The 12,821-nt window shown below is 36.9% G+C and overlaps 1 protein-coding gene across 1 annotated transcript in view; it reads left to right on the top strand.

The window, feature by feature from the left end:
* The window catches only part of TBC1D5 (TBC1 domain family member 5), a 322,093-nt gene that overhangs the window by 38,581 nt on the left and 270,691 nt on the right, over window positions 1-12,821 (top strand). The window lies entirely within an intron of this gene.

Here is a 12,821-nt window from a genome sequence, read left to right as displayed (position 1 = left end):
CTGCTGTACAGTAGAATTAGAATACAGATTTTACAGTCTTACTAAAAAGAGTAATTGTTGTTTGAGAAACACCTAGGATAATTAACTGCTTTCAAATAAATAATCTTAAATTTCCTGTACTTGTGAAAATTTTTAGTATTCTTAAAAGTAGTGTGAAAACATATTTCTATGTCAGCTATTTTAGACTTGTAGTTCATACTGTACTTTTCTCTATATTGAGATTAATGATGAGAAAAAGGGTAGGACATTTTTGTTATGGCCAATTTATTTCATTTCAGACTGTATTATTTGGTGAAACCCGTATTGATTAGCCTTCATAGCTTTACAGAGCTTTTCTTCCAAGCACTTAAAGTTTGAGTTGTCGTAGTCCCATAGGACTGAAAGAAAGCTGTTAGTACCATGAAATTCTTCTGTATGTTTCCAACAGCTTGAAGCTTCTTCTTGGAATGCAAAATATTAGCACATTAATGTTATTAACCCCTTTAGTACAAAATGCTTTTGGAAGTAAAAATATTTTTATATCTTCAAAGTCTAGATTGTTCCTTCTATATGAGTACAGTTTCTTAAAGCTGAAAAATGTATTGCTGTGCAACAAACAGATGCTGCTCTAACAATGCAATACATTATGTACCAAAAATGATCTTGGTTTTAATCATAGATGCTGATTTAATGAGACAAGACTAGCTTACATCAAAAATGGATTTAGGGTGTGATTTTGTTTTCTCTGTGTTTTCTCTACATAATTAATAGGAATATGGTACCTTATATATTCTGTTTTCAATTTGAAAGTGTACTTTGGTTTTATACCATTTTATACTCCTGGTTTCTAATTCTGCCTGGTATAATACTCTTTTTTTATTCCTTTTTGTGATACGAACACAAGAGCATTATTAAATCTTGTATCTTTAATGTCTTTCCTCAGAAAGTACTGCCCTTTTAAGCATTAGAGAATGATTCTGTAATCCTTCAGTTTTGCCCACATCTCCTTTTTCATTTATTTTCTGAATGTTTCCTGTCCAGTGTTTTCATCCTGCATTCACCATGTGGGACATGTAAGATGTTGGTCTGTAACTAATGTTAGTTTATGGGTTAGAAAAAAAGTACTAATCAATATCTTCAGACACTATCAGTACTTTATATCTTGAGAACACGCCTGACCCCTTGGGAGCATTTCATTGTTGATATTTCTTCAGTTTAACTTTCATTTTATTCTGCAGATATTTTGTAACTCAGCGTTAGTTGCTAGCTCTAATCCTTCTATCACTGATATGAATTTTGATTGACAATTTTACTTTTAGATAAAGTCAGATAATACCATACTTGGGGGGGAAAAACTCTTCATATTGTGTTTTTAATTCCACTGAACCCAGCAGAGTTAAATGCAGTTTGGATGCACAGGGAAGAATTAATGATTGGAAGATACAGAGTTGGTAAATTATTTATTCTGGCCCTGAGGAAGCTGAAAAGCTGAGTGAAAGACTAATAAATCATTTGTGGTAGTGCTGGTTGTCACTTCCAATTATTTTAGACGGTTTTGTGATAAACTGCAGCACCTGCTAGATATCCCTGCACCATCCCTTGATGCTTGCAGTGCAGCTTGTTCAGTCGATTATCAAAGGCAAATTTGTCTAAAGTTTCCTCAGGTTGGAAAGAGAATTACTTTTCTCAGTCACCCTTCCCCCATTTTTTAAGCTCCTTTTTCACTGCATGCATGAAATAGATAAAATTGATGATATATGTAGAATTTTCTTGACATAATGTACATTCAGTTATGGTCAATTGAACCACTGAGGAACAGGATGAGGGGTGTCATGTCTGTGTGAGTGTAACCCTAACCTTGAAAGGCTGGCTTGCTTTCATCTTTCTGAATAGCGACTGTTTCTAAGGTACCAAAACTAGTATTCATCCTCTGATTTTGAGGATTGTGTTGGAGCTAGTGCTGAAGTTACAGAGGAGACCAACTTCAATCATCAGTTGACTTTGTCACTTGTTAAACTTTTCTACTGCTTTTATTCAGAAAGTCTTCATTTGCAATTACATGTACAGAGGCCCTGTTGATCCTCAGTATGCAACGCTTGAATAAATAGATTAAGGCAGAGAAAAGTAGTTGAAGGACTGGAGAGAAGATTTAGAGCAATGGAGTGATTTTCAAAATGGAGAGGGAGCAAAACTGAAAAGATTAAGGTTGTTGATAGAGAAAGACTGAAAGTAAGATGAATGGTGAAGGAAGAAGGAACTGGGATGGGTTAGTGGAAGGCAGCTGTTTCTGTATGCCACCTCACTGAGAACAGCATTGTTAGGCATTGTCTCATATAGCTGCAGTCTGACCACCTTCTTCTCTGAGACAAAAGAATGAGCCCTACCCTGAAAGTATTTGTCTTTCCAAACTGAAAAAGTGGTAAAACGTAATGCCATTCTGTATGTATTACTTGCAAGCTTCTAAATTGGTTGTCTCAGAAGGGAAAAAAGAGTTTTAGAAAGTTGAGCTCAAAGTTCACTTTGTGTGTTGTCCAAAGGATGGGGAGGAGGGAGATCCTAGTTGTGCAAGCACTCATTTATTCTATTTATGCTCATCTTGGGGAAAGGACTGCAAAAATTGAAAATTACATTTATTTAAAAAAATCAGAGTGTGTCAATTCTCTTTCCTGTTTCTGTTACTCGTGAAAGGATGCATCTTACACACAGTGCTGAAGGACTTGCCAGTAAATGTTGAATGCTGTAACTTAAAGTTATAAAGTAAGTTTTCATTATCTTTTCCATTATCTTCCTAACCTAATCCATCCAAATAGCATTGGATTCTAAACATTCTGGGTCAATACAATCTACAACTCCAATCCTTGGAAGGTAAAAAATTCAAGGTTTTTTAAATATTTCAGTTTTTCCATTAAAGTGTCCCAGCTTAGAATTTCAAGTGGAAGCTTTATCTTAGGAAGTGATGATGTTTTGACCCAGATAACTAGTTCAAGACAAATCAAAGAAGTGACCATGCTGACTAAACGCAGAATTAAAAGGACTTTGTTTTCTTTTCTAAATTTTGTTCAGATAGATTTTTTTTTTTTTTTTTCATTGTGATCCTGTAGGTCAGGAAAGAATCAGGTGGAAATACCAAGCCCAGTCACCTTGCTTCCCCAGATGACTTCAATGCAGAGAGATGTGCAGAATTTCAGCTCCAGATCTGTGAACTTCAAGAAAGCTCCATGAATACTTCTGTTCAAGTTCCAGAAAGTAGATACTAGAAAAACATACTAAGCTCTGTCAAGAGGTTCTTGTTGTCTGGGGGACAGGATTTTCTTCTCAGTTTTCTGGAAGCTTTTTTACTGTTCATTATTTACAACCACTGAGGACAACATAGGAAGGACAGACTGTAGGAGCTAATCTGTATTGCTGTAATTGTATTACTATTAGAGATTGTTTCTGTAAGCGTGGTATATCTGATGGCAACAAAAATCAGTGGAATTTTTTGTGCAGCTTGAATCAGCCGTTTGTGTGTAATTTGAACATCGAGACTCATATGGATATTGATCGTCAGGTTTTTACTTTCTTATGTTCCCCAAAAAAGATGGGGTCCATAGTAAACGTTTGTTTACAAATCAATCTATTTTTGCCATAATACTTTTGTATTTATTTATTGCTAAACACAATTGGTAAATTTATGTGGGTTTTTTAAAAGCAGTTACAGATCTTAACATGTACAAAATTAATAAATTTTTTTAGTTTTGCATGAAAATGGAAAATAAATTAATTTATTTTTAGGACTTTTAAAAGCTATTATTTATATCCAGTTCATATTGAGTTAAGTACATAAAGATAGCAATATGTAATTTTTTTAAGATAATTTCATTTACATGATAAGTATGCTGGATATATGTTAAAAGGGGAGGAATAAAAAATACATTTTGAAATGAAAATGAATTTATTTTATGAGATATTGCTTATAATAAACAGCTATTAACTGTATTAAAAAACAGTGGATTTTCAGACAATTTTTTTATTCTTAGTTCAAAATAGGAGAACAAGTCTTCCTTCTTTTCCTATTGTTTTACAACTTTGAAAGTCATTGAACTTCCCCCATCCAAAAACCTGGAAAAATCAGATATGGTATTTAGCACCCACCTGAGAGACTGTCGCAGACTGGATAAGAGATGCTGGATAAGTAATTGAGCAAACTGTTTTCATGGTTTTCACCCGTCTTTTCTTTATGCCTTTAGCAGTGAGGCTTCTAACAACCACAGTGACTTAGGCCAGACACACTTCTAACCTAGTCTCCTTTCTCCATCCTGTCTGAAGAAAAATGCTTAGGGAGAAGTTTGAGATGTCTGTGACATTATTTCCCATATATGTTCTTCTGCCTTCTGGAGATGTGAAAGCTTTTGGGCAAGGAGAATCAGTAATGGTGTCTTTTTATCTAGCAACTTGAGCTGTATTGTGGTGGTTTTTGGTGTTTTTTTTTTTTTTTTCCCCCTGGTTTTCTTTCTCCTCTGGAAAAGTGGTCACTTCTTGAATCTCTGTAAGTTTTAATGTCCTATGGCAAGGAGTTCCATGGCTTGACTTTTAACTCTGTGCAGAAATAGCTTCTTTTGTTTGTTTTGGAAATGCCACTTATTAATTTCATTTAATTTTACTTTTCTCCGGTTCTGTGAGATTATAGTAGCAAACACATAAAATTACTTTTTAAAGAAAAATTAATATTCATAAATAATTTTATGCCCTAAAATGGTTTACCATTATTTCAGTTTTAATTTTAAATATATTTTAGAGGGAATAATATTTGACATAAATATTTCAAAATGTATACATCTTTAGCCTAAGGCATTTGGCTTTTAGATTTGGGGATGAGAAATGTTATCTCTTTTCATAAATATATAGAAATGTTATCATGTAACTTTTGTTATTTGTTATCTGAGCTTCCTTAAACGGGAAAATAAATGAAAGGAAAATTTTCACAGTATTTTATCTTTTCATAACGATATTTTCCACAAAATACTCTGTCAATGTATTCCACAGTGTAGGTGAAATTGTTGGTTTTCACTGTTACAAAGCTGTGATTATTTTATCTTTTAAAAACTTCGATATGTTATGAAACAGAAAAGAACCTAATCCATTATGACTTTCATTGAGCATCAGCCAGGATGAAGAGGCAGTCGAAATATTCTATAAGCAACTGGGAGAAGTCTCAATTGCTAGCCCTTGTTCTCATGGGGGACTTCAACTTACCAGATGTCTGCTGGAAATACAATACAGAAGAAACAGTCTAGGAGGTTCCTGGAGTTTGTAGAAGATAACTTCCTGACACAGCTGGTGAGTGAGCCGACTAAGGAAGGTACCTCACTAGACCTGCTGTTTGTGAACAGAGAAGGACTTGTGGGTGATGTGGTGGGTGGAGGCCATCTTGGGCACAGTGATCACAAAATGATAGTTTTCCATTCTTAGAGAAGTAAGGAGGGGGTTCAGCAGAACTGCCACCTTGGAATTCCGGAGGGCAGACTTTTGCCTGTTTAGAAGCCTGGTTGTCAGAGTCCCTTGGGAGGCAGTCCTGAAGGGCAAAGGAGTCCAGGAAGGCTAGATGTTCTTCAAGAACAAAATCCTAAAGGCACAAGAGCAGGCCATCTCCATGTACCAAAAGACGAGCCAGTGGGGAAGAAGACCAGTCTGGCTGAACAAAGAGCTTTGGCTGGCACTCAGGAAAAAAGAAGAGTTTATTACCTTTGGAAGAAGTGGCAGGCAACTCAGGAAGATGGCAAAGATGTCATGAGGTTATGCAGGGAGAAAATTAGAAGGATCAAAGCCCCACTAGGACTTAATGTGGCTACTACTATAAAATACAATAAAAAATGTTTCTATAAACACATTAGCAACAAAAACAGGGCTAAGGAGAATCTGCAGCCTTTATTGGACGCGGAGGGAAACAGCAACAAAGGGTGAGCAAAAGGCTGAAGTACTTAATGCCTTCTTTGCCTCAGCCTTAAATAGTAAGGCTGGTTGTTCTTGGGATACCCACCCCCCTGAGCTGGAGGACAGGAATGGAGAGCAGAATGAAGCCCCACAATCCAATGGGAAATGGTCAGTGACCTGCTGCAACACTTAGACGTGCACAAGTCTATGGGGCCAGATGACATCCATCCAAAGGTACTGAGGGAGCTGAAAGAAGTGTTTATGAAGCCATTTTCCATCATTTATCTTCAGTCCTGGCCAAACGGAGAGGTTCCAGTCGACTGCAGGTTAGCAAATGTGACGCTCATGTACAAGAAGGACCAGAAGGAGGATCCGGGAAGCTACAGGCCTGTCAGTCTGACCTCAGTGCCAGCGAAGGTTGTGGAACAGATGATCTTGAGTGCCATCACATAGCACATACAGGACAACCAGGCAAACAGGCCCAATCTACATGGGTTTATGAAGGGCAGGTCCTGCTTTACTAACCTGATCTCCTTCCATGACAAGGTGACCTGCTTAGTTCTGTTTAATTATCAATGATCTGGATGAGGGAATTGAATGCACCCTTGATAAGTTTGTATACAACTTATCCAGTTGGGTAGGAGTGTTGATCTGCTTGAGGGTAGGAAGGCTCTACAGAGGGATCTGGACAGGCTGGATTGATGGGCTGAGGCCAACTGTATGAGGTTCAACAAGGCCAAGTGCCGGGTCCTGCACTTGGGTCACAACCACCCCATGCAGCTCTACAGGCTTGGGGAGGAGTGGCTGGAAAGCTGCCTGGTGGAAGAGGATCTGAGGGTGTTGGTCAATAGCTGCTGAATATGAGCTGTCAGTGTGCCCAGGTGGCCAAGAAGGCCAACAGCATCCTGGCCTGTATCAGAAATAGTGTGGCCAGCAGGACTAGGGGAGTGATTGTTCCCCTGTACTCGGCACTGGTGTGACCATACCTTGAATACTGTGTTCAGTTTTGGGCCCTTCACTACAAGAAAGACGTTGAGGTGCTGGAGTGCATCCAAGAAGAGCAACGAAGCTGGTGAAGGATCTGGAGCACAAGTTTTATGAGGAGTGGCTAAGGGAATTGGGGTTGTTGAGCCTGGAGAAAAGGAGGCTGAGGGGAGACCTTATTGCTCTTTACAACTGCTAGTGAGGTGGATTTCAGTCTCTTCTCCCAAGTAGCAAGTGATAGGTTGAGAGGAGATGGCCTCAAGTTGCACCAGGGGAGGTTTAGATTGGATATGAGGAAAAATTTCTTCATTCAAAGCATTGTCAGGCATTGGAACAGGCTGCCCAGGCAATACCATCCCTGGAGGTATTTAAAAGATGTGTAGATGTGCTTAAGGACATGGTTTAGTGGTGGACTTGGCAGTGTTAGGTTAATGGTTGGACTCGATCTTAAAGGTCTTTTCCAACCTGAATGACTCTATGATTCTATCTCAGTAGGATTGCTTTTTAGAGATCTTACATATATTTCCAGAAAAAAGGTGACATAGGAGAGTCAGTGTTTGGTCTTTATGTACTGCAGAATGGAATAATGCAGTCAAGGTAAGTGCTAAAGGCAAATTATAAAGTAAACAACTTTATTCTTTTTTTCCTTAAGAAGGAAGAGTGTGAATTCCAGATTGCTGGAAAAGACGTGTTGATTCATTGAACTAGACTGCATACAGTGATTAAAATGTTGATTTAAAGACAGTTTATCACTTCTATAAATATCTAAGTAGTGCACTTTCTTTTCCAATTAAGTTAATTTTAGGAACTACTCCCAAATATTGAATCTTTTTTTCCTCTGCTGTTGAAAATAGTGATAAATTATAGAGTTAGTAAGCCTTACATCACTTGTAGGGTAATTATTGGAAACTATTTTAAGAGGTGATAGGAGTGTATCTGGAAGAAAATCCCAAGGATAGCTAACCTTAATTCAAGCATGGGAGGTCATACATATCTAATTTACTGGAGTTTTTTTTATATGTCTGCCATAAGAAGTAAGAGAAATACACTGTATACAGTGCAATCAACTGTTCTAAACAATTTTTAGTAACAAGCTATGGAACACAGAAGAAGATAGAACTACAAAGAAAAAAAAAAGATAAAACCTTTTCTCTTCCACACTGGACTAGATTTTAAACTTGTCTTTGTCGTTTAAAGCAGGTGTCCACAAAGCACAGCAGAGGTATTTGCCAATGAAGTGTAATTCACGTGTGAGGATGATTGTCAGCTGTTTAGAGTTTGCTTCTTTTGGAATAGCAGTGTGAAGTGAATGGTATGAAAAGAGGGATAAACCTCTGCTAGTAATAGTAGGGAAGGTGATAGGAGCATGGCAACTGTCGGCAGACAAATGTAATACCGAGGTGGACAGGGATCTTGCCTCTCTGCTTAGGTCCAGCACTCTGTTCCCCAGTTTTGTGGGGCAATGCTCCAGTGGTGCGTTACGTCCTGTGTTCTGTCAGTCTCTTCAAGGCAAGAAATGTTAGCAAAAGAGAATCTTGCTTTGTGTTAAGTGTTTTACAAACATTTTGATGTGTAGCTTAGCAAGAGCAAGAAGTGCACTTTGGACTTCAAGCTGATTGTGCTGGGAATGTTTGTTTAGTAGTCTTGGACCAACCTCCAGGAAAGTTGTCCTTCATGTGAAAGAGTTTTGTCCCTTCTAATCATAGGGAATTTTCTTCCTCATGAAACTTTGGATAGTCATTTAAACTGAAATCAAGCAAGTGCACAGAAGAGAGAGTTCAGAATCAGAATTTTATGCCTCGATCTTGAAATATGCTGCAGCTGAGCAATGATGAAGGTATGAATAATTGAATAACTTTTAGTCATTGCTAGAATGGAGTGGAGTTTTCCAGCTAACAGAAGAGGTGATAAGTGTTTTTTCTGCAGATGCTGCCAAATACCAGGTTAGCGTCAACGAAGAATGTAAGAGTGTTGCTAAGCTACGGAGTAGATTGGCCAATTGTTGATTAAAAAAACCCCACACCTACTAAATTATGTTTTCAGTTGTTTTCTTTTGACCGTATCCTATCTGTCTCTTCAACTGGGTTCAACATCAGCCAGCTTTTTCTCCAAGAGGGGGTTTTCTCCAAGTGTTTTAAGGTAGTGGCATGATTACAGGAGGCAGTTGGAATGGTGTATTGATACACTGTTAATCCTATGCCTGTGTCACTTACCAAGTCTCAGAGCAGCTGCACGTAGATCCTGAGAAGCAGCAGAAAAAGAAATGATACTTTAGAAATTTCACGGGCAAGGGACTACTGGGAATAATCTGGAATTTTCTACTCCTACAATTCAGTAACCAGGACTTGTGCCACATCTTTTAAAGTAGATGAGAGTTCGTCATTGGTCAAGAGCTGTTGAGATACCAGAATAATGAAAATTAGTACTTTTCCTGTGCATCATTCAGAGATGCTGCTCAGTGCTTTCAGTCCCTTGCTTGTCTGAAGCTAAATAAGCTTGTAGTTGGCCTTTTTCAAGTCATTTCATGACTTGCTTAGGGACAGTTAATGTGATACAGAGGAGTAAACTACCACTGGTTATATTTGCTCACTGTTAGATTGCTGAATATTTGCAAGAGGAAGGAAAGATTCTTCAGTTACTGCACAATTTCTGTCCAGAGTTCATGTCTCTGCCACAAGAGTCACAGATCATGGATTAAGTTTGGAAATCTTTACGTCGCAGTCCAGACCTTCATAAAAAATGTGCTGAAGATTGTTAAGTGTGGGTGGTTACTACTTGTGGAAATGAGCTAAATAGCTCCTTGTTGTTGCAAAAGGCTTATATATGTGCCTGATCTTGATAATGCTTTTATCTCAATCAACATTGAGAAAGATAATTCTTGGAGAAATCTTTTGAGGCCCATACTTCACTCTTTATCACTGCAGTTAGATGGTTACCAGGACCCATGCTATCCAAACATATCTCTGTCGTGAATAAGCAGTTACCACCATGGATATTTCTTTGAGGAAGAATTTGATAGTTTCCTGGACACTGTTGGAAAGACTGCCTAGGCTTGTGGTGTGGACCCAGCCCACGCTTTGTGACATATGTTTCAATTATAATACTTACTTTCTGTCAATTAACATTTTAATTTTTGGGGTGCTATTTTTTTTTAATCTTTAAAAAAAATCTGCATTAACTAATAAGGAAGCTGGCTGTTTTGATGGACCACTGTGTTCATGTGTGGAACTGAACTACAGCAATCGTTTCACTGTGGTTTCATTAGTACTGGAGTTAGTGGATGCCTTTGACCCTTTCTGGTGTAACCAGCAGCCTTGGACACTCTTGTTGATCACTGCCATAAAAAGGCAATGTTATGTCAAAGGCACTGATTGAGTTGCCGTGATCTTAATTTTGATATCTTGCTTCTCTATTTAGATTTCCACCAGACTTCCCTCTGTTTCTTCTAAGTGCCTCTATCCTGCAGGATGGTGTTGGCATTAGATTTCTTGTGGGCTGTTTTCAGAAATAACAACAGATTCAGACTAAAGACAAAGTTGTATTGTTGCTCCAGATTGTTAATTCTTCTCTCTAAAGATTTAGAAGATTTAATTTCAGATATGGAGATTATTGCATAGTATTTGAACACTAATTAAAGGTATTAAATATAAAAATGTGAATATTACTGTTCTTTTTGGAAGTTGAAATTTAATTTGCATTGGAGAACAGTCAGGGCCGCTAACTGGACAGTGGCTACAGTTATCTTTTCCTTCACTTTGCTCTTATCTGGATATTAATGTTGTAGGTATTTTCAGATCTAGCAGCTTACTATTTCATAATAGAAATCAGGCTGATTAATGTAACCAGCAACTGGAAAAACATAAATACGCTCTTTAACTGAGTCTTTTCTTGATGAAAATGTGTGTAACGAGATGTAATTTTTTAGAAGTCTGTGTTGCTACTTATCCATTGTGGATTTATTTGGGAGGAAAGAGATGCAAGATGTGGGCATTTGATTTCTAACTTCTGCATTCAGGCTTCCTTATTTGTGTGATACGTTTTTTATTTAAATGGTAAAATAGTAAATTGAAGGCATGTGGCATATTTTGTTTTTCTGTCTTAAATGTATTTGTTACTGTCTATGTATCAGCACTGCTGTTTACTGAATTGTTCTTTGAAAGGATGCTTTCTTTTAGTAAATTTAGGTTGAAATTTGGTTTTTGCTTAAATCTAGGAAGATGCTGTTGCATTGAATATTTGGCTGAAGAATTAGGCTTTGACTTTTAGCTATTAGGTTTCAGAGGTAATTCTGTTCTTACTTGGTCTAAAGATACATCACTTCAGGGTGCGGTTCTTCAGCATGACATGTTGGGAAAATGCTTTGTTTCATAACAAGAAGTCTGGGAATTGGAAAGGTAAAGATCAGGGCAATTGGAAATCAATCTTGAATTTTATTTCATGCAAATAGCTTTTGTGCTATTCTCAGCTTGCTGATAGTATTGCAACTACTTCAACACGTGATTTTTAATGCTACATGCATGCAATCCCGATTGTATCTGGGATAGTCTTTGTGATTTACATGACCATAATAATACAAATGAGAGTTTTCATCCTAGCTACAAAAGTGTAAGCTTGTAACCACTTAAAAAGTTCTGGTTTAAAGATGTGTGAACTACTTGTTTGGTTTTTGGGCTAATAGCTGTATTTTGAAGAAAAAGAGTTTCACATCGCCCAACTTTTGATTTTGACATTGGTGACTCTGCTAATTGTAATAGAGCTGTGGAACTGTTTTGTTCCAGATGGAACTTTAATCTGGCTTCTGATTGAGCTGAGTGTCCTTGTAGAGTCTCTTAGCATCTGCTTTGGAAATGTATATAACATTATTCAAAATTTGTACCAAATTAAGCCACCCTAAGGCTATAATTCAATTTTTCTTTATTGAGGAATGCATTGTCAACAACTTCATGCCACAGTAAAATCTGCGCTAGGTCTATTTTTTTTTTTGCTATTAGCGGGTTGTTTAGATTACTGTGATTGAATTTCCAGTTCTTCAAGTTTACTTTATCAATTGTAAGTTTCCATTAAGGAATTAACAAATATGGTCTTCTTTTTTTTTTTTTTCATCTGAGAGTAGATGAGCTTAAATTGATGCTTTCTAGCATTAATGATTGGATTATATTTTTATTTATAAAATAGTAATGTTTTCATAATTCTAGATAATTTATGTGGGTGAAGTTTGAAAAACTTGGTTTTTTATTTAGATTGTAAAATGAAAAAGAACACATAAAATATATTGAAATGCACTGTATCCCATTCATTTAACTTCAGTACCTATTTTAGTTTCTCTTGTATCTGTAACAGTTAATGATCATGACTTTTTGTCTTATTTTTCAATTCTCCAAAGTCAGCTGTATTTAATTATAGTTTTTATTTTAAAATCTTCCTCTCAAGCTCAGTATAACTCCTGTTTTGGATACATGTTCTGTTATTAAAGATGGTCAGATTAGGGTAGCAAATTGATGCAATTTTTTTGTTAAGACATGATTTGTGATATGCTCTCTAACTTGAGTATATATGCTTGAAAAGACAAAGGTGGTGTTACCAGCAACATCAAAGTCTGAAGCTTTGAGTGTATTAATTGTCTCCTAAGCATTTCTCAACCTTAAGAATTCTTGTCTTTTAGTACTACCCACCCCAAATATTGATTTGGAATCACTGAGAAATTTAGCTGAGTGTTGAAAACTTATGAAACGTCTATTTTCTTTTATTTACGACTTTTCTTATTTTCCTGTGATTCGTCTTTATCCATACTCCTGCTAAATCTGTCAGAGAAACTTCACTAAAAATCACTGATGTAGACTGACAAATTCCTTCCCTTCAACATAAGAAATTTGCTGCTTCTGCTGCTGAGAAACATGGTGAAGTCAGAAGTGTCTCTTTATCAGGTTATGTGAAGTTATTCCAGT

This window comes from Tauraco erythrolophus, chromosome 7 (assembly GCF_009769465.1).
Source record: "Tauraco erythrolophus isolate bTauEry1 chromosome 7, bTauEry1.pri, whole genome shotgun sequence".
In the NCBI taxonomy this organism is placed as follows: domain Eukaryota; kingdom Metazoa; phylum Chordata; class Aves; order Musophagiformes; family Musophagidae; genus Tauraco; species Tauraco erythrolophus.
The sequence above is the reverse complement of the archived record's forward strand: the minus strand, read 5'-3'. Positions and strand labels throughout refer to the sequence as shown.